Source organism: Triticum aestivum, chromosome 7B (genome assembly GCF_018294505.1).
Source record: "Triticum aestivum cultivar Chinese Spring chromosome 7B, IWGSC CS RefSeq v2.1, whole genome shotgun sequence".
In the NCBI taxonomy this organism is placed as follows: Eukaryota; Viridiplantae; Streptophyta; class Magnoliopsida; order Poales; family Poaceae; genus Triticum; species Triticum aestivum.
Window position 1 is genome coordinate 706,119,722 of NC_057813.1, and position 18,646 is coordinate 706,138,367.

The 18,646-nt window shown below is 47.4% G+C and overlaps 1 pseudogene; it reads right to left on the reverse strand.

Annotated features, from left to right (window-relative positions):
* Nucleotides 1-14,231: 14,231 nt before the first annotated feature.
* On the reverse strand, nt 14,232-18,429 carry LOC123160402 (putative disease resistance RPP13-like protein 1; annotated as a pseudogene).
* Nucleotides 18,430-18,646: the final 217 nt, after the last annotated feature.

Consider the following 18,646-nt stretch of genomic DNA (forward strand, 5'->3'; position numbering starts at 1 on the left):
CCCCCCCCCCCTTGATCACCAGATAAAGCCTATTCTACTCTATACTGCTTGCACTAGAGTAGTGTAGCATGTTACTGCCTTCCGATATTCCTATCCTGATGCATAGCCTGTCCTTGCTACTACTGTTGTTACCATTACCTGCTATCCTACTGCTTAGTACAAGATGCTAGTGTTCCATCAGTGGCCCTACACTTTTGTCCGTCTGCCATGCTATACTACTGGGCCGTGATCACTTCGGGAGGTGATCACGGGCATATACGATATACTTTACACAGTTACATTACCTGTGATATTGTTCGGAGATGGGGGCTGAAGGGGCAGGTGGCTCCATCCCGGTAGAGGTGGGCCTGGGTTCCCGACGGCCCCCGACTGTTACTTTGTGGCGGAGCGGCAGGGCAGGTTGAGACCACCTAGGAGACAGGTGGACCTGGCCCTGTTCGGCATTCGCGGATACTTAACACGCTTAACGAGATCTTGGTATTTGATCTGAGTCTGGCTACGAGCCTATACGCACTAACCATCTACGCGGGAGTAGTTATGGGTATCCCGACGTCGTGGTATCAGCCGAAGCACTTCGTGACGTCAGCGACTGAGCGGCGCGCGCCGGGTTGGACTGCGTTAACGCAACTTCCTTTGTAATGGAGGTTGCTAGGTCTGCTCACCGGCCGCGTACGCAACGTGCAGGTGTGCTCAGGGCGATGGGCCCAGACCCCTGCGCGCTTAGGTTTAGACCGGCGTGTTGGCCTCTCCGTTGAGCCTAGGTGGGGCTGCGACGTGTTGATCTTCCGAGGCCGGGCATGACCCAGGAAAGTGTGTCCGGCCAAATGGGATCGAGCGTGTTGGGTTATGTGGTGCATCCCTGCAGGGAAGTTAATCTATTCAAATAGCCGTGATCTTCGGTAACAGGACGACTTGGAGTTGTACCTTGACCTTATGACAACTAGAACCGGATACTTAATAAAACACACCCTTCCAAGTTCCACAGACAACCCGGTGATCGCTTTTCTACAGGGCAACGAGGGGAGGATCGCCGGGTAGGATTATGCTACTGGAGATGCTACTTGGAGATGCTACTTGGAGATGCTACTTGGAGGACTTCAATCTACTCTCTCCTACATGCTGCAAGACGGAGGCTGCCAGAAGCGTAGTCTTCGACAGGATTAGCTATCCCCCTCTTATTCTGGCATTCTGCAGTTCAGTCCACTGATATGGCCCTTTACACATATACGCATGCATATGTAGTGTAGCTCCTTGCTTGCGAGTACTTTGGATGAGTACTCACGGTTGCTTTTCTCCCTCCTTTCCCTCTTTCCCTTCTACCTGGTTGTCGCAACCAGATGCTGGAGCCCTGGAGCCAGACGCCACCGTCGACGACAACTACTACCCCGGAGGTGCCTACTACTACGTGCAGCCCGCTGACGACGACCAAGAGTAGTTTAGGAGGATCCCAGGCAGGAGGCCTACGCCTCTTTCGATCTGTATCCCAGTTTGTGCTAGCCTTCTTAAGGCAAACTTGTTTAACTTATGTCTGTACTCAGATATTGTTGCTTCCGCTGACTTGTCTATGATCGAGCACTTGTATTCGAGCCCTCGAGGCCCCTGGCTTGTATTATGATGCTTGTATGACTTATTTATGTTTTAGAGTTGTGTTGTGATATCTTCCCGTGAGTCCCTGATCTTGATCGTACACATTTGCGTGCATGATTAGTGTACAATTGAATCGGGGGCGTCACAAGTTGGTATCAGAGCCGACTGCCTGTAGGAATCCCCCTCCCAACTCCTTGGCTGAAGTCGAGTCTAGACATTGCAAAACTTTTACTAACATGGCTGTGTGTCTTATGGGCACACGTCGCCATTGGGTGGTAGTAGGATCTTTTACTCCTCGACCTTTGCTCTGGGACTCTGATCTCTCCTCTATTCGGGTTAAATGAAGTTTACTAAATCTAACAATAGGATCTCGTTATCACTTTCACCCGGAGAGCCCCTTGTTACTGATGATCGTCTGCTGCACCAGAAGACCCTGAAGATACTCTCCGCTGTTAACCCGAGAACTTGTGTTCATCGCGTTTGCAATTCCCCTTCCACCGCAAACCCTTATGGATAACTACTTGCAGTTGTTATTCTTACATTCATCCCCAGTTGGTCTTGTTATTACAAGATAACCTGAAAATCTCGTCGTTGTTTCGATAATCCTTTGCGCTTACTGCCTTGTTGTTCTTTGTCACCTGAATACCCCTACGGTGAATTATTGCACTTATCGAGTATCCGCTCATCCCCAGTTGTTCATGAGTTTGACCAAAAGTCTTCAAAATACTATTCGATCTTCCGAAAATCCTCTGGAGCCTTTGGATCTTGAAATTCTTGCTTGCTCGCATTATGGTTAATCCCAAAGGTCTCGTAGTCTTATTGACATTCCTTGTCATTATCATTTTGGGTCTATTGGCTCAATATGTTTGCGAATACGCACAATCATCATTGATCCTTATAAATTACCTTTCCGGCTGAGCTGCCATTCGTTTAACTGGAATTGGTTCTCGACCAGTCCAATTGTCGTTGATTGTATCCCTAATTCTATTCAGCTTATCCATTCTTGATCAGAGCATTTGCTCCTGATCCCTTGAATTGAAAATCATAATTACTTTGCTAATTAAGCGTTGATCTATTCAGGTGTTCTATAAACCGATGCATTTGCAATCTTTCTTCCTCTGATTGGGTATCGATACTCATATCAGCCCCATTGTGGATCGCCATATCCACTGTTGGATTATTATCCGACAGTGTCCTTCACATTTGATCACTTTGTGAGTTCTTCCCCTGATACCTAATGCCTTTGTTAAGTTGTATCCTCCGCTTGGCCAACCATACTCTGCTTTCGGGCTTGTGTTATTTACTCTTGAAACTTGTGGTATATGTTTCTAATAAGCCACTAAGGGTTGAACATATGCCTTCTCTAAACCGTGTGAACCCGAAAGTTTTCACGAGTCATACTTATCTGGTATTGCACCAGGTAAAACTTTCAACAACTAATGTCATCTTTGAAATACGAGAGGTGAATGGAAGATTATGCATTGAGGAAGTGGGAGTCGACCTTGAACTTTGAGTTCATGCCCATGGACGCGATGTATATCCTATCATGGAAGCTTCTTGTAATAATAACTATTTCCTTGATAGCTAACATATGGTATCTGTGAATTGATCCCTTGCAACCGTGGTTCCGACCATGATTGTTCTTCTTTGATCTCATTTCTCGGACAAGTTAAAAAATTGTCTTCTATGGATCAATACACCAGACCAACCTTTACTTTGATCTTGTGTCGAGTATTACCCCCTGGTATCTCGAGATTATCATGGAACTGCATAACTTTTTATGAGTTCTTCATCAAGTGCTACCTTCCCACTGATTCCAATTTTTCACGGGCTCTGAGTTATTGAACACTCAAAGACACCGATAACTGAACCGAGTCCGCTCTACGGTTCAACAACTCTTCAGTAAGTTTCTATAAGTACGAGTTTGTACCCGATCACGCCATTCCTAGCCTGTTTGGCTATATCATTATCGTGACGATTCTAACTGTGCTACCTGGTCCTTCTTCCCGGAGCACAAATTTTTTGACGATGAGCTAAGCTTACGTCGATCTTCCTCGTCATATCAGTTCGCCTTGAACAACAAGCTTGATTTCAAGTTTGTGTCCTACCCATGGTTTCAATAACCTTTTGCTTCATCATTCCTTTGACTTGATGTCATCGCCAATTGATTACATCTTCATGAAATCTCTCGACAAATGTGTCGTGATGATCATCAACATTCTGAGCTCATCCAGGATATCAATTGAATTCATGATGAGAAATACCATCCTTGCCCTCGATGAATTGTATTATCATCGACCACTTTATTGCCTTCCCACCAACACAAGCTTGTTCATGTTTGGTGTTATACCTTGAGTTCCTTGCTATCCAGCAATTGTTCTTCCTTACCTTGGAGTATTACCATCCTTTATGTCAAGGTTGTCGTGGGAATTTCACCACCTCTTAAGAATTCTTGGTATGATGATACTTCTCACCATCACCATTCTTTCTTGATCCTCGTGTTGATTCCAACCGGGGTACAAACAAGTGAACGGTGCTGTTTGGATTCTGCACTTCTAGCAACCCTATTGCTTTGAAGTTAATGGTCGGCCGTTCATTCTTAGACTATTGATTATTGAATCACCACTCTGACATTGGTCGTGCAACCCGGCCCATATTTCGGGTGCACCTTTCAACCAATGTTTAATTGTGTATGTTTTCCTCGAGCATACATCATTATACCATTTGATCTGACAAATGTTATCTCCTTGTTCACATAATTGTGGGAATCCATCTTTTGTTAATCTCGATGAATTGCCGCTGATTCCATCAGCCACCTCCTCATCCTCTCGTTGGTTTACTGATGAACTCTTGTTTCGGAACTCACTTCCATAGTTCATTTCTCGAGAACTTTACAATGTCATCTCGTCAATTTGTATTACACCTTTTTCTCTTAGGCATCCTGAGTCTGAGGTATTTTGACACCAATTGGATCTGAATCTCGGTCAGATATGATGGTTGGGACAACTTTCCAGGAGTTATGTTGTTTGTCCTTTGATGACCCGGTAACATGATGTCATGCCTCGCACCCCCCCCTGGCTGGAGGACCTATCATTATAGATTCCTTTTCAGCAAGGTTATCCATTCATCCATGAGGAAATTGTAAGACTTATTCTACAAGTTATTCCTGATGGATCCTTCATGTTTCCAAAGTCTGATCTTCACCTGAAGACCATGTCAATGCTATCTCGAAGCATGTCAATGGTACTCCGATTTGCAACAGGAATATTTGAAGCACGATGCTAGATTTTATTTATCATTTATCCTAACACCGTGGTATGGGTAATATCATGAGATTCTTCCCCCCCCCCCCCCTTAACTAAATGGTTTTCTACTTTATATCCTGTCATGGATATCTTGCTCTGCTTGTCCTTGGGAAGGATATACCCTTGAAATATGTGTTTAAACATATTTTCCTTTCCATTGTTCTGTTTAATCTGATGATCATATTTTCCTTCCATTGGTTTGTTTAAACCTTTTCTATGATCTATATGATATAAGCAGTAATAATCCACTGCTTGTGCAAACACCTCGATGTACAACTTTGTCAGTAAGACCCTATTTCTAGTGTTGATGACATTTCGGTAGCCACCGACGGACGGGAACTTTGCCTATTGGTCCGCCTCGTTCAACGAGCAGGAAAATGGTTCTCTTCGTCCCTCGCCCTTGGTATCGACGTTGTTGCCGACTTAATCGACAGGCTACCCTCTAACGTGCCTTGCTTGCATGATCGCGCAAGACGTCTCCGCCCTTCCTACTTTTAACCCACATGGTGGGCCCATAACCCACAGTTCCACCAGGATCGAAACCTGACTCTCCTGTACACCCTCATGTTTCAAAAGTTATTCCTCGCGCGTGGACTCGTATGAAATTCATGAGCCACCTACCGATGAGATCATCAATTCCGGTATCAGACGCAATACTTATTCTCGTTGCTCTGAACCCCTTTCACCTTCTAATTAGGCATCAAACGCTTGCCCATCCGTTTGAAACTTCTCATGGTACCTTCTTACTTTACTCTCGATATTTTCTTAAGTACAATTCGAGAGTTACTTCCGACCCCATTCCCTGAGTTATGTACCAGATAGTCAACCTGGTAAGGCCCGCCCTTCCCGAGTCTTTCCCCCATATCCTTTTCGTAAGTACGATGAAGATCCCGAAGAAAGGATGACGACTTCATCATTTTGACCTGAAGCAGAAGTATGAAGGCATCAATATATTGGATTAACCTCTTCGAGAAGAGCAACCAAGGCCGAGAAGATCCGTTAGAATTTCATAACTAGACCTTTCCCCCCTTCTCTACCTCTTAAATCTCGGGACGAGATTTCTTGTAGTGGAGGAGAATTGTGACGCCCGGATAATTAAGCAACAGTGAACCTATGCTAATGTGGCCACGTCACAACGATTACTGTTGATAATCTCGCAATGATTCAAAACTCGTTCAAATTCAAATTTGAATTAAAGTTAAACTAGAAAAGTTTTCAAAAGTCAAAACTAAAATGTTCTAAATGTAGCAAGTAATTAATAATAAATATTGGTGGAGAAGACACACTGTTATAAAGTAGTTAGATGCACTATAATAAATAATTAGTGGCAAAACAGTTATTCAAATGCTTTTAAAATAATAACCAATTCCAAAACTATTTTATTTCAGTGCTAAACTGTTTGTCGCAGTAGCATAAATTGTAACACTATTTTAGGTGCCACTTTTGTATTTTATTGAAACTAAGCTAAAACAGAAAAGGAAACTAAAAGAAAACAAAATCAGAAAAATAAATAAAAAGTAAAAGAAACCGAAGAGAGGAAAAGGAACCCCCCTCCCTCACTGGGCCAGATGGCCCAGCTGGCTGGCCCAACTGGGCAAAGGCCCAACTGGCCACCCCATGGCCTATATGGCCTCCCACCCGAAACCCTAACCCCGTTGCCCACTCACTCCCCCGATTCTCCCCACTCCCTCTCGCGCCGCCGCACACCGAGGACAGAGGTGAGTCGCCTCAGACCCCAAAACCCTAGCCACCCCCCCACTCGCATCCACTCTCCCCCCTCCCTCCCGATTGGATCGGGAGGATAACGGCGCCGCGCCCCGGCCTGCCCCCGTCCTCCTCGCCGTGGAACGACGCCGCCGCCCGGAGCTTCTACCCCGCCGGCCTGCTCCCCGTCGCCCGCTCGTCCCCGACGGCCTCCCCAACCTCCCCCGAGCTCGCTCCCGAGACCCTACGCGTCCCTTCCCGTGAGCTCCTCTCCTCCCTTTCCCCTCTGTCGCCGGCGACGTCCGCACCCAGTCGCCGCGCCCGACGGCGTGCGCCGCGCGCCCCTCGCGCGTCCAGGCCACGCCCCCGACGCCTCGACCTCCTCTACCGCGCGCACGCGCGCTCACCGCGTTCGGGCTGCGCCCTGGCCGCGCGCCATCACCCCGTCCCGACGCGTCTCGCCTGGTCAACCGCCCGCACGGGCGCCCCTCCTCCCTGCTCGCCCCCCCTCCGTGCCGACTGCGCCATGGCCTCGCGCGCCCCGGCCGTCCTCCCTCGCCGTGGCCCGCGTCCCGCTTCGTCTCCCCTCGCCTTGGCCTCGCCTCTCCACGCCGGCCTGCGCGTGGCTTTGGTCGCCGACGCCCGCGGCCGGCCACCACCGCTACCTGCCGGCCTCACCCGCCTGTGCCCCGCCTCCTCTGCACACGGCGCCCGGCCCCGTGGCGCCCCTGTTTCCCCCGCTCCGCCCTGTGCGCCGTCCCCGCCGCCGGCAAGCCTGCGCCCCGGCACGCCGTGCCCCCCCTTCCCCGTTGGCCGCGGACGGGCGCCCGCTGCGCCAGTTCGGGCGGGTGCCCAGCGCCCGCTAACACCGAAACCACTCTGGCCACTAGTGCCAATGACATGGGGACCCCACGGCCCCAGAACGTTTTATAAAAAAAAGGAATTAAAATTAATAATAATAAAAATAATTAATTAATTAATTAATTAATTAATTAAGGAATTAATTAAGTTAATTAATCATAATTAGATTAATCAAATTAACTAATTAGTCTAATTAAACTGTGATTAGTTTAGCTAAAACCTGATTAGCCTAAACAGGGTATGACAGGTGGGCCCCGCTGGACCCACACGTCAGTTTGACCAGTCAACGCCCCTGTTGACTGCTGACGTCATGCTGACGTCATGATGACGTCAGCAAACACTGTTTTGGATAAGGTTGGATTTAAATGAATAAATAAAATCAGAAAATGATTTAAATCTTTAGAAAATCATATCTTTTAATCCGTAACTCGGATGAAAATACTTTCTACATGAAAGTTGCTCAGAACGACGAGACAAACCCGGATACGCAGCCCGTTCGTCCACCACACACCTCTAACATACCAAACACGCAACTTTCCCCCTCTGGTTCATCTGTCCGAAAACGCGAAACACCGGGAATACTTTCCCGGATGTTTCCCCCCTTCGTCGGTATCACCTACTACCGCGATTGGGCACACCTAGCATCGTTACTTGTCATGTCATGCATCGATATGCATTTGTTTGCATTGTATTCATTGTTTCTTCCCCCTCTTCTCTCCGGTAGACTACGAGACCGACGCTGCTGCTGCCCAGTTCGACTACGGAGTTGACGACCCCTCTCTCTTGCCAGAGCAACCAGGCAAGCCCCCCCCCCTTGATCACCAGATATCGCCTATTCTACTCTATACTGCTTCCACTAGAGTAGTGTAGCATGTTACTGCTTTCCGATATTCCTATCCTGATGCATAGCCTGTCTTTGCTACTACTGTTGTTACCATTACCTGCTATCCTACTGCTTAGTATAGGATGCTAGTGTTCCATCAGTGGCCCTACACTCTTGTCCGTCTGCCATGCTATACTACTGGGCCGTGATCACTTCGGGAGGTGATCACGGGCATATACGATATACTTTACACAGTTACATTACCTGTGATACTGTTCGGAGATGGGGGCTGAAGGGGCAGGTGGCTCCATCCCGGTAGAGGTGGGCCTGGGTTCCCGACGGCCCCCGACTGTTACTTTGTGGCGGAGCGGCAGGGCAGGTTGAGACCACCTAGGAGACAGGTGGACCTGGCCCTGTTCGGCATTCGCGGATACTTAACACGCTTAACGAGATCTTGGTATTTGATCTGAGTCTGGCTACGAGCCTATACGCACTAACCATCTACGCGGGAGTAGTTATGGGTATCCCGACGTCGTGGTATCAGCCGAAGCACTTCGTGACGTCAGCGACTGAGCGGCGCGCGCCGGGTTGGACTGCGTTAACGCAACTTCCTTTGTAATGGAGGTTGCTAGGTCTGCTCACCGGCCGCGTACGCAACGTGCTGGTGTGCTCAGGGCGATGGGCCCAGACCCCTGCGCGCTTAGGTTTAGACCGGCGTGCTGGCCTCTCCGTTGAGCCTAGGTGGGGCTGCGACGTGTCGATCTTCCGAGGCCGGGCATGACCCAGGAAAGTGTGTCCGGCCAAATGGGATCGAGCGTGTTGGGTTATGTGGTGCACCCCTGCAGGGAAGTTAATCTATTCGAATAGCCGTGATCTTCGGTAACAGGACGACTTGGAGTTGTACCTTGACCTTATGACAACTAGAACCGGATACTTAATAAAACACACCCTTCCAAGTTCCACAGACAACCCGGTGATCGCTTTTCTACAGGGCAACGAGGGGAGGATCGCCGGGTAGGATTATGCTACTGGAGATGCTACTTGGAGATGCTACTTGGAGATGCTACTTGGAGGACTTCAGTCTACTCTCTCCTACATGCTGCAAGACGGAGGCTGCCAGAAGCGTAGTCTTCGACAGGATTAGCTATCCCCCTCTTATTCTGGCATTCTGCAGTTCAGTCCACTGATATGGCCCTTTACACATATACCCATGCATATGTAGTGTAGCTCCTTGCTTGCGAGTACTTTGGATGAGTACTCACGGTTGCTTTTCTCCCTCCTTTCCCTCTTTCCCTTCTACCTGGTTGTCGCAACCAGATGCTGGAGCCCTGGAGCCAGACGCCACCGTCGACGACGACTACTACCCCGGAGGTGCCTACTACTACGTGCAGCCCGCTGACGACGACCAGGAGTAGTTTAGGAGGATCCCAGGCAGGAGGCCTACGCCTCTTTCGATCTGTATCCCAGTTTGTGCTAGCCTTCTTAAGGCAAACTTGTTTAACTTATGTCTGTACTCAGATATTGTTGCTTCCGCTGACTTGTCTATGATCGAGCACTTGTATTCGAGCCCTCGAGGCCCCTGGCTTGTATTATGATGCTTGTATGACTTATTTATGTTTTAGAGTTGTGTTGTGATATCTTCCCGTGAGTCCCTGATCTTGATCGTACACATTTGCGTGCATGATTAGTGTACGATTGAATCGGGGGCGTCACAGTACCTCAACTGAAATATGTTTGCTTGCTGATCATTCCGAGCCCTTTTGGTAAGTTGAACTCATAGTCATGAAAAGTGTGTTTCAAATGACCTCCAAAGGTAGGGTAAACGGCCTCATATTTAACCAAGTTTTTTTGGCACCTTGTCTAAACCAGCCAAATAATTTTTCTACACATCTATTCTACCTATATAGTGTAAATCTAAAGTCTCACTATTTATTGAATTAATTTTCTATTTTTTCTTTTCTTTTTGAAAAAACAAGGTTTAATAGAAAATTATATATAAAACAAGTTTAAAACATGAAAATGAGAAAAGTAAGTTCAGATCTTTCTTAGTCAATCCAAAATGAAGTTTTGGTGAGGTTTTCACACTTTTCATTTTCAAAACTCCACCTACTCTCGGGTGCCCACTACTCTCTCCCTTCAACTCCTTACTACATTGTTTGAGGAATAACAATTTTGTGAAGGATTTTTCGTAAAAATGTATGTAAACCATATTTATATTTTTTTCTCGTTACTATACGACATAATAAGACTATGTGCGCAAGTTTTATATTTTTTGATTTTTTTTGAATTAGTTATGCTCAACCCTAATCAGTCAAAACCTCTCAAAACCCCTCAAAACCCCTCTCAAAACCCCTCAAAACCCCGCACACTACCTGGTCGTCGATCGTTGTGCGTGGACGGTTGAGATCAGGCGCTAGGGTTAGCTACAGTGTGCAGCGATCCGCATGAGACGTGCTGATTGGTTGACGCGGTGGGGTTTGGATCAGCCTCTCTCGTTGGAGCATCAGGACCGTTCATTTGAATCCAACGGCAAGAGTTGACGCGGTGCATGGACCAAGCCTACGGAGTGCCCTTTCCATCGTTGCATGCATGCCCGTGCCTACCCGCAGCATGCATGCCCACCCGCAGGACTGCGCCCGTGCGTTGCATGCATGCCTCGACGTAGCCCTGCTCCGCCACCCCTATCAACGCAGTAACTTGTCGCATGCCTACCATTAGAACCGATGCAGCGTCGCATCAAAGCATGCACCCGACCACAATGCAGCAGCCCGATGAAGACAACCAAAAAGCCAACGCTGCATGGCGTGGTGTGCACGCTGTGCATGGCGTGCTCCTCTTTGACGACGCAATACTGGCATGGTATCGATGGGGCCCGTATCGATGTGGGTATCGATGCAGTTCAAATGGCGTGCTGCCCGTTACAAGATGGGCAAAAGAAGGCGTACATTATTGTCACGTCTCCCATCGACCGAACCTTGCCCTCTAGCCAGGCCCTAGCAAGATGAGCAAATTAATGGGCAACGGCATGCATGCACGGGCGGCACACGCAGAGAACCCGGGGAAGGCATGTCCCCTTGACCCACGACGGCACAGACGCGTGCGTGAGCCCGTCCCCCTTGACCCACGACCGGTGGCACAGAAGTGTAGCAGTCCGTTTCCCACGGTCATGCTCGTGTACATGCTTTCATGGGGCGCCACCAAACGTCGCCCGCCCATTAATTCTAGGGTTTCGACGGGGTGAAACGACGTCGCACTTGGGCTATTTAAGCCGGGCACTATCGTCCTCTCCCTCCTCATCCATCATACCCCATCCTCTGCCTCCTCTGCCCTTCTTCTTCATTCTTCTCCATCAAACCCGACCGAGCACTCGAGCCACCCCGCCACCATGCAGTACACCGCCCCCACCTACCGCTTCCCCCCAACCGTGCCGGAAAGGCTCTACCCGGCCGGAGTGTATGTAGAGAGAACCCTTAGGGTTTGGGCGATCTCGAGATGGAGGGGCGCAAGGGAGTTAATGGAGTTCTTCCTTGCGGCCGGCTTCCGCCACCTCCCCCGCGGCTCTCCTCGGATGTACCATGTTGAGGAGGTCAACCACAACGGCGTTGTGGTTGGGCTCCTCGCCACGTTCACTAACCCTTTTGATGCTTTCCATCTCCTCGGGTGAGCGTATTGGGTTGGTTGTGAGTTCATAGCTTTCACCACCTACAATATCTTCACTGACTTCCAGAGCATCTTCCCCAACAACGGCGTTATGCACACGCTCCCGTACCCCATCAACAACGGGGAGGAGTGAAGGACGGCGCCCGGAGGAGCGAGGTGGCGTTGTTCCCCGGGAGAAGGAGAAGAAGAGCCCGAAGAAGAACCCGCGTTTGGTGCCCCCCGATCTATCTAGCTTATCGTATTAGTTTTTTTAAGTTGTATTAGTATTTTAAGTTGTAAGGCTATCATGGAGTTGTAAGGTTATCATGGAACTATGTGTTGCAATAGTTATGCTACTATATATATTGTGTGTTTCGTGCTATTATTTGAAGATTGCTATGGGTTGTTCTTGCTTATTATTTGTGTATTGCTATGGGTTGCTACGAGCCCGGGTTGCTACACCTCAATCTCACCACACACACACCATCTTCAAAATATTGGCCAAACCATGGACATGCAACTAGGAGCCCCATGCAAACCCACTATGGACATGCCACTAGGAAATGCAAACTAATTTACTTCATGCAACTCATTTAGTTCATGGAACCGTAGACATGCATAAAAACAATTAACATTTGGTTTTATTGCATCAAAAAATGATCCATCACAAAATTTAGTGCAAGAAAAAGGCCAAAGTAAAAATAAGTAACATTTTATTTGCCGAAGTTAGAGGTGGGCTGGTGCCGCTACGCGGGTGGGCTGGTGCCCCTACGCGGGCGGGCTGGTCTCTATTTTGGGCATGGTTATTTTCTCAGGGTCCATTTTCTCACGGCCCAACATCTATTCGGCAGCCCAGTTTTGTTTTTTTACTAGAAACTGAATTTGGGTGTGTACTCTGTTAACTGAAGAACAAAAACAGAGGAAACAGAGCATCAACACTGAATATGGCCCCTGAGAATATCATTACAATAATTCAAGCAAGTTTTGCTTCACACGAATTCAAGTTCATCTAACAAATGATCCCTGGCTAACTCAAACTACTGGGCACCCCTGAAACTAGCTGACTAACTAACTGAAACTATAACAAATTCTAGCGATTGATGAACATCAAGTAAAATAAACCCATAGCAATGACACAACCATAAAATGCTCCCGCCATCATATTTGCTTGTTGCTTCAAATCGATCAGATGCTTTAGTTGCTTGCCGATTTTCTTCAATTCACACTTCAGTTCTGCACTGTGCATCATCGGATCGGCTCTGTCCGCCAAATTGGGGGCTTGTTCCACGGCAAGCCGCCCCCCAAAATTGAGCTCTTGGGTTGGGGTTGATCCCTCCAATTTCAACCTTTCAACATATTCATCGAGCCACTCAAAATGCCCACATTTCTTCAGAACCTGAAAACAGGGGGCCGGCGGCGCATGAATCCTAGATCCACCACCCAGATCCACCGCCCTAATTCGAGGGAAAAAGAAAGAAATCGGGAGAAATTAGACCATAGAATTGGTCAAGAACACAGATCTAACCTGCCCCGGCTGTGGCTTGCTCAAACATTTCACAAACTCGCGCCCACGGTTGCCATTTTCTTCCCTCACACAAGTCAAACGCTTGAGAGGCTCCATGCGTGGGCAATCGGGGCATCTTGTCAACGGCAGTGGACCATACTGCGTCCATGGTTGGCAGGTGGCTGAAGTCGAGCTAGACATCACTCGCCGGCGGCGCGCTTCGTTGCCGGAGTAGAGGAAGAAGAAGGTGGGAAAGGAAAGGGGCAGGGTAAGCAATGGAGGGGGGCGGGCTGGCTCGGGTCGGGCCACGCTGATGAGCACGGGCATGCTTGTGTGGATACGTTGTGGGTCCCACCCGCATGCGAGTAACTGGTGGGTCCCGCGTGTCATAACTCAAATCGCTAACCCTCGTGTTTTTCATTTCACGGTTAAACAGAGCCATGTCGCATTGGAGCTATTTACACGCTCAAGTGTGTCGCATCACAGCCATTCACTCGAACAACGTCGCACTCAAGCAAATTCACATCAAAAACGTCGCACAGGAGCTATTGGCCCAATTGTTAGGGGCTTGGGGGCGAGGACAGGGCAGCTCAATCTCTTGTCAACCCAAAAGTGATTATGTGTATATGTGTGTTTGGTTCGGTTCTTGTGGTGTTGATTTGAGCTTGGGAATGTGAGCTGGAGATTCTTGGGATCTTGGTCTGGGCTTCTTTCTATTTTCACCTGGAGAAGATCACCGTGGAGCAAAACAAAAGGAGCCACAGACAATGAAATTAACACGTTCAGTCAGTCAACAATTGTGGGGAAAACGAGATTTTTGTTTTCAAGTACATTTCGACTCAATCAGTCTATCAATGCATTCATGTACATTTGCAGGTCATATCCTTCTTTTAAACACATTTTTAGCCAAAGGTCAAAACTTGGATTCTGGCAAGGCAATGTTTTTCCTTTTATTCCTTTTTGATGAAATGGCAAGGCACTGTTTGACCAAAGGATGTCAATCGTGTTTGCAGGCCTAAGCGCAGCAAGAAAACATCATTGCCAACCAGAACGTATTCAGAACAGAGGACAGGCCGGCGTGTGCAGAGCACTTCCCCTGAATGCCCAACCAGGAGAAATACAAATGTGACTACTGAAAATGAATGGAAGACTCAATGACAGGAGCAGGTCCTGCGATTAGCTTCGGCCAATCTGGTAAGCTCCTCATACCATAGCATGCTATGTAGCCCCTGATTCCTAGCAATCAAATCAGATACTTTGGTGAACGATGCTACAAACCCCTAATAGTTGCAGCAACATTTATTGAACACAGAAAATGGAAAACGAAGACATCAAAAGAATCTAACTACATACCTTCTGCATGGACCTTTTCAAGTATCGAATTTAATTGTTTTCTTTGGAATGTGCTCAATCTTCTGCCAGTTTGGATCACCAGTCGTTACACAAGATTGTGTGAACTCGTCACTGCAGTACCTGACTTCAATCTCCTCAAGAGACTTGGGCAGTTTTGGAAGCGATCGTATATTCTTGCATGACTGTATATCCAGTTGTTTGAGCGATCTGAGGTGCTCCATGTTGCCTGGTAAGGCATCCCAGTTGCAGTCAGAAAGAAATAGCGACTCAAGATGAATGAAAGCCCCAAGGTCAGGAGCAGGTCCCAGCTGGGTCCATCTTCTGAATGTAAGTTCTTGCAAGTTCTTTGGCCTGCCGTTATGCTTACCCGTCATCCAATTTGGTATCCTCTTACCACGGTAACCCCTGATTTCTAATCTTTCAAGATACTTTGATGGACAAAGACCCTCAAGCACCTCTGCTTGAACTTCTGGACTGCAGTTCTTATCATCCCAGACCAGTACCAGTTCTGTGAGTTTTTCCTTGCCAGCAAGACTTACTTCAACAGCCTCCTCCTTGCTCTCAACATTCTCAAGACCGTGGATCTGCAGCTTGCCTTGAAGCTTGTTTAGGTATTTCAGCTGGTGAGACTCGTACCCCTGCTTCTTACTTATTGTGAAGAATGGTAACATTTGGAGCCATGTCAGCCTGCCCCAACGTTCGGAAAATCAAGATCTGCCTTGCTGATTACACGGCGCAGGTTGACAAGGTTCATCATATCTTCACCTCTAGAAAAAGCCAAAAATTTGCAATGACCAAAATCTACCACCTGCATGTGGTAAAGCTTGGTAAAAGCACCTGGTAAAGTTAGCTTGTGAAGTACTGGAACCATGAAACCAAAATAACGCAGATGCTTCGACTGACCAATAGAATCCGGGAATGAGAATGAAAAACCAAATCCACTCCTCTCACGTGCTACTCTCAAATTCAGTACCCGCAATTTCCGCAGCCCTGTCAACATAGTGAACATACTCGCTAAGAATTCAGACTCATCTGATTTAAGCCATATGATGTCATTGATAATGAGAGTGCGTAAATGTTTCAATCCAGACATCTTCTCAGTAAGCATCTCTCTATTATAACTCCCAACAAAAAGGTAGCGAACATCTTGAGGAACTTCTCCTGTGAAGCCTTTCTCAATCCTGAAGCAATCTCTTCCAGAAACGTCCTCCGCTAAATCACAAAGCAGATCATGAATGGTAAAGTAATCAACCACACCATCATGTCCAAGAATATTTTCTTGTTTCCCTCCTAGTTGCAGAAATGAGGCCGACACCAATTCATCAAAGTAATCCCGAGCAACATCTTCCATTTCCTCTTCAGCTCTACTAGTCTTTATAAACCCTTCTGCCACCCACAACTTAACTAACTCATCACGTGTCAACTGATGCCGTCTTGGAAAAATACTGCAGTAAGTGAAGCATCGCCTGACCTGCTCATCAAGATACTGGTAGCTCCACCACAGAGCTCCCATTGTCTCTTTCAGAAGGTCCCGATCCTTCTCCCTCATCCAAATCTCGACTTTCAGGTTTTTACGCAGCCGTGCACCTACTGTTCTGGCTGCTAGAGGTGATCTCTTAAGCTTTTTTGCAATGTCCTCTCCAATCGTTTCAAGTTCTCTTCGATCATGGCCACCTACCCTTGCATCTCCAAGTGCATAATACATGAACATTTCGAGGAATACTTCATCATCCAGGTCAGATATTGGAATACATCTCTCTTGAGCAGCACCCAGAGCTAATAATGCATCTTCAGTTCGACTAGTCACCAAGATTCTGCTTCCTGCCTTCCCAACATTCAGCGGAGAAATTAACTTTTGTAGTTCTTCATGGTCTTCCGAATTCCTACTGTTGTACCAGACATCATCCAGTATCAACAGAATCCGTTTTGCACACAGTTTTTCCTCTAGATTTTCTTTTAAGGCATGAAGACTATTAAAATCCGGGCATACTTCCCGTGTAGCCCCCTCAAACATGTCCCTGAAAATGGAATCCAACTCAAATTTCTGAGAAACATGAACCCAGATGACAATCTCAAAATGGCCGTCCTTATTTTCTTTCTTCTGCTTTTTCTCATGATCATAAACACACCGTGCAAGTGTTGATTTGCCAGACCCAGCGATGCCATGAATACCAATCACGGAATAACATGTACCGCTGACGGCGTTTGCTTGGCACTGGTTTTCCTTCTCATGTAGCATTGCTATGATCTTGTGGCGATCCTTATCTCGACCAATGACACGTACTGGAGGACTAATGCCTGCACTACGTGAATTGGTAGCAACAGCTGGTCTCCCATTATCATTACTTACAGCTGGTAAGTTCAGTTGTTTCAAAATTTCACATGCATCATTTACAGCACTTTCTATCTTCTCTAGGCTCTTCTTCAACTCCACTTTTGACATGCCACTCTCCTGCAAAACCAAATAACAGGCGAGTTGGGGCTATCAAGAACTACTCCGTTTGAAGAGCATATAGCATATATTTTTCATGAATATAGGATTATTTCATTTCCCAATGAAAAGTAAGGTTTTTCCCCTATGCCTTGTTAATATCTACTAGAAAAAAGCAAGCATTGGGTAAGGAGAATCTAGGTTGCCGTAGGTCGAGGTGGCTGCACAGTGGAGGTGGGCGAAGGAATAAGCCGGAGTATACAATGGCGGTTGTTAGGAGAAGTAGAATTAGTTTCGTTTTGGAGCCATCCATACCCGTCCGGCTTACCGCATTCTGTATTTGAAGTTCTTAGTGTATCTCTCGCTAATTAGATAATGAGTGTGGAATTTTAGATAGTTATTACAGAAAATAAGTAAGAATGCATTCTGATTGGCAGCTATAGTTCCCTATAGTTTTTCTGATTAACATATACTCCCTCCGTTCCAAAATAGATGACTCAACTTTGTACTAACTTTGTACAAAGTTGAGTCATCTATTTTGGAACGGAGGGAGTATTTACGAGGCAAAAAAAGATGAGAGGACCAGCGATAAAAGTAGAACACACAGGTCCAAGTACGAGAGAAGTGAAATACCTTATCTTGTAGGGGGGAGCTTGGCAAGGCAGACTGAACATTCTTCTTCAGCGAATCAATCTTACTGCCGTTTGACTTGCGATCTTGGATCTGCTTCTTGAGGCGCTGATACTCGACACTATCCAAGATGTCTTCGGCTTCGTAGAAAGCAGATTTAAGCTTGTGTAACAGTGGCTCCAAACGAACCCTATAAGTGCTCTCGTCCACTACTTCCATCACCCGCTGCAGATGCAAAACTTGTATATCAAGTATCTTGAGCTTTTCCGCGGCGTTAAAGTCAAGGAGGGCGAAACCTTTGTTGAGGACTCTGGGAACGATGGGCGAGGCGAGCCAACCTAGTGCAGTTACGCCCCATCCTACAGCCGCAGTAATGCTAACCGGATCCGGCATTGCAAGCTTCGTGAGAAAGGAGAGAAGGCTAGCTAGCTAGGCTGCAGGATTTGTATGTACTCCTACATAGACCCTGCAATAGAGTTCACCCAGAGGAGGCCAGCTGGGCAACAAACAAGCACTGGCTGGAGTGAGCTTGGGGTGAGCGCCACCGGCAAAGTGAGGAGGATGGGGCAGAGCGGCCGAGGTGAGCGGCGGCTTGGAGCTCTCTGATCTGCTCTCCAGATGTGTTATGAGGCTAGGCTATAGTAATATGGGGAAACACAGAGGACGCATGATGGATGTCATTTTCTATTCGGCAGTGGACGACTCGCCCGAGAAACAAAGTTGTTGGATCGCCACGTCAAGACCGAATTCATGTCGGCCACGCTTCCTACTTTGCTGCTTAATTAGTGCTGACAATGCAACACGATCAA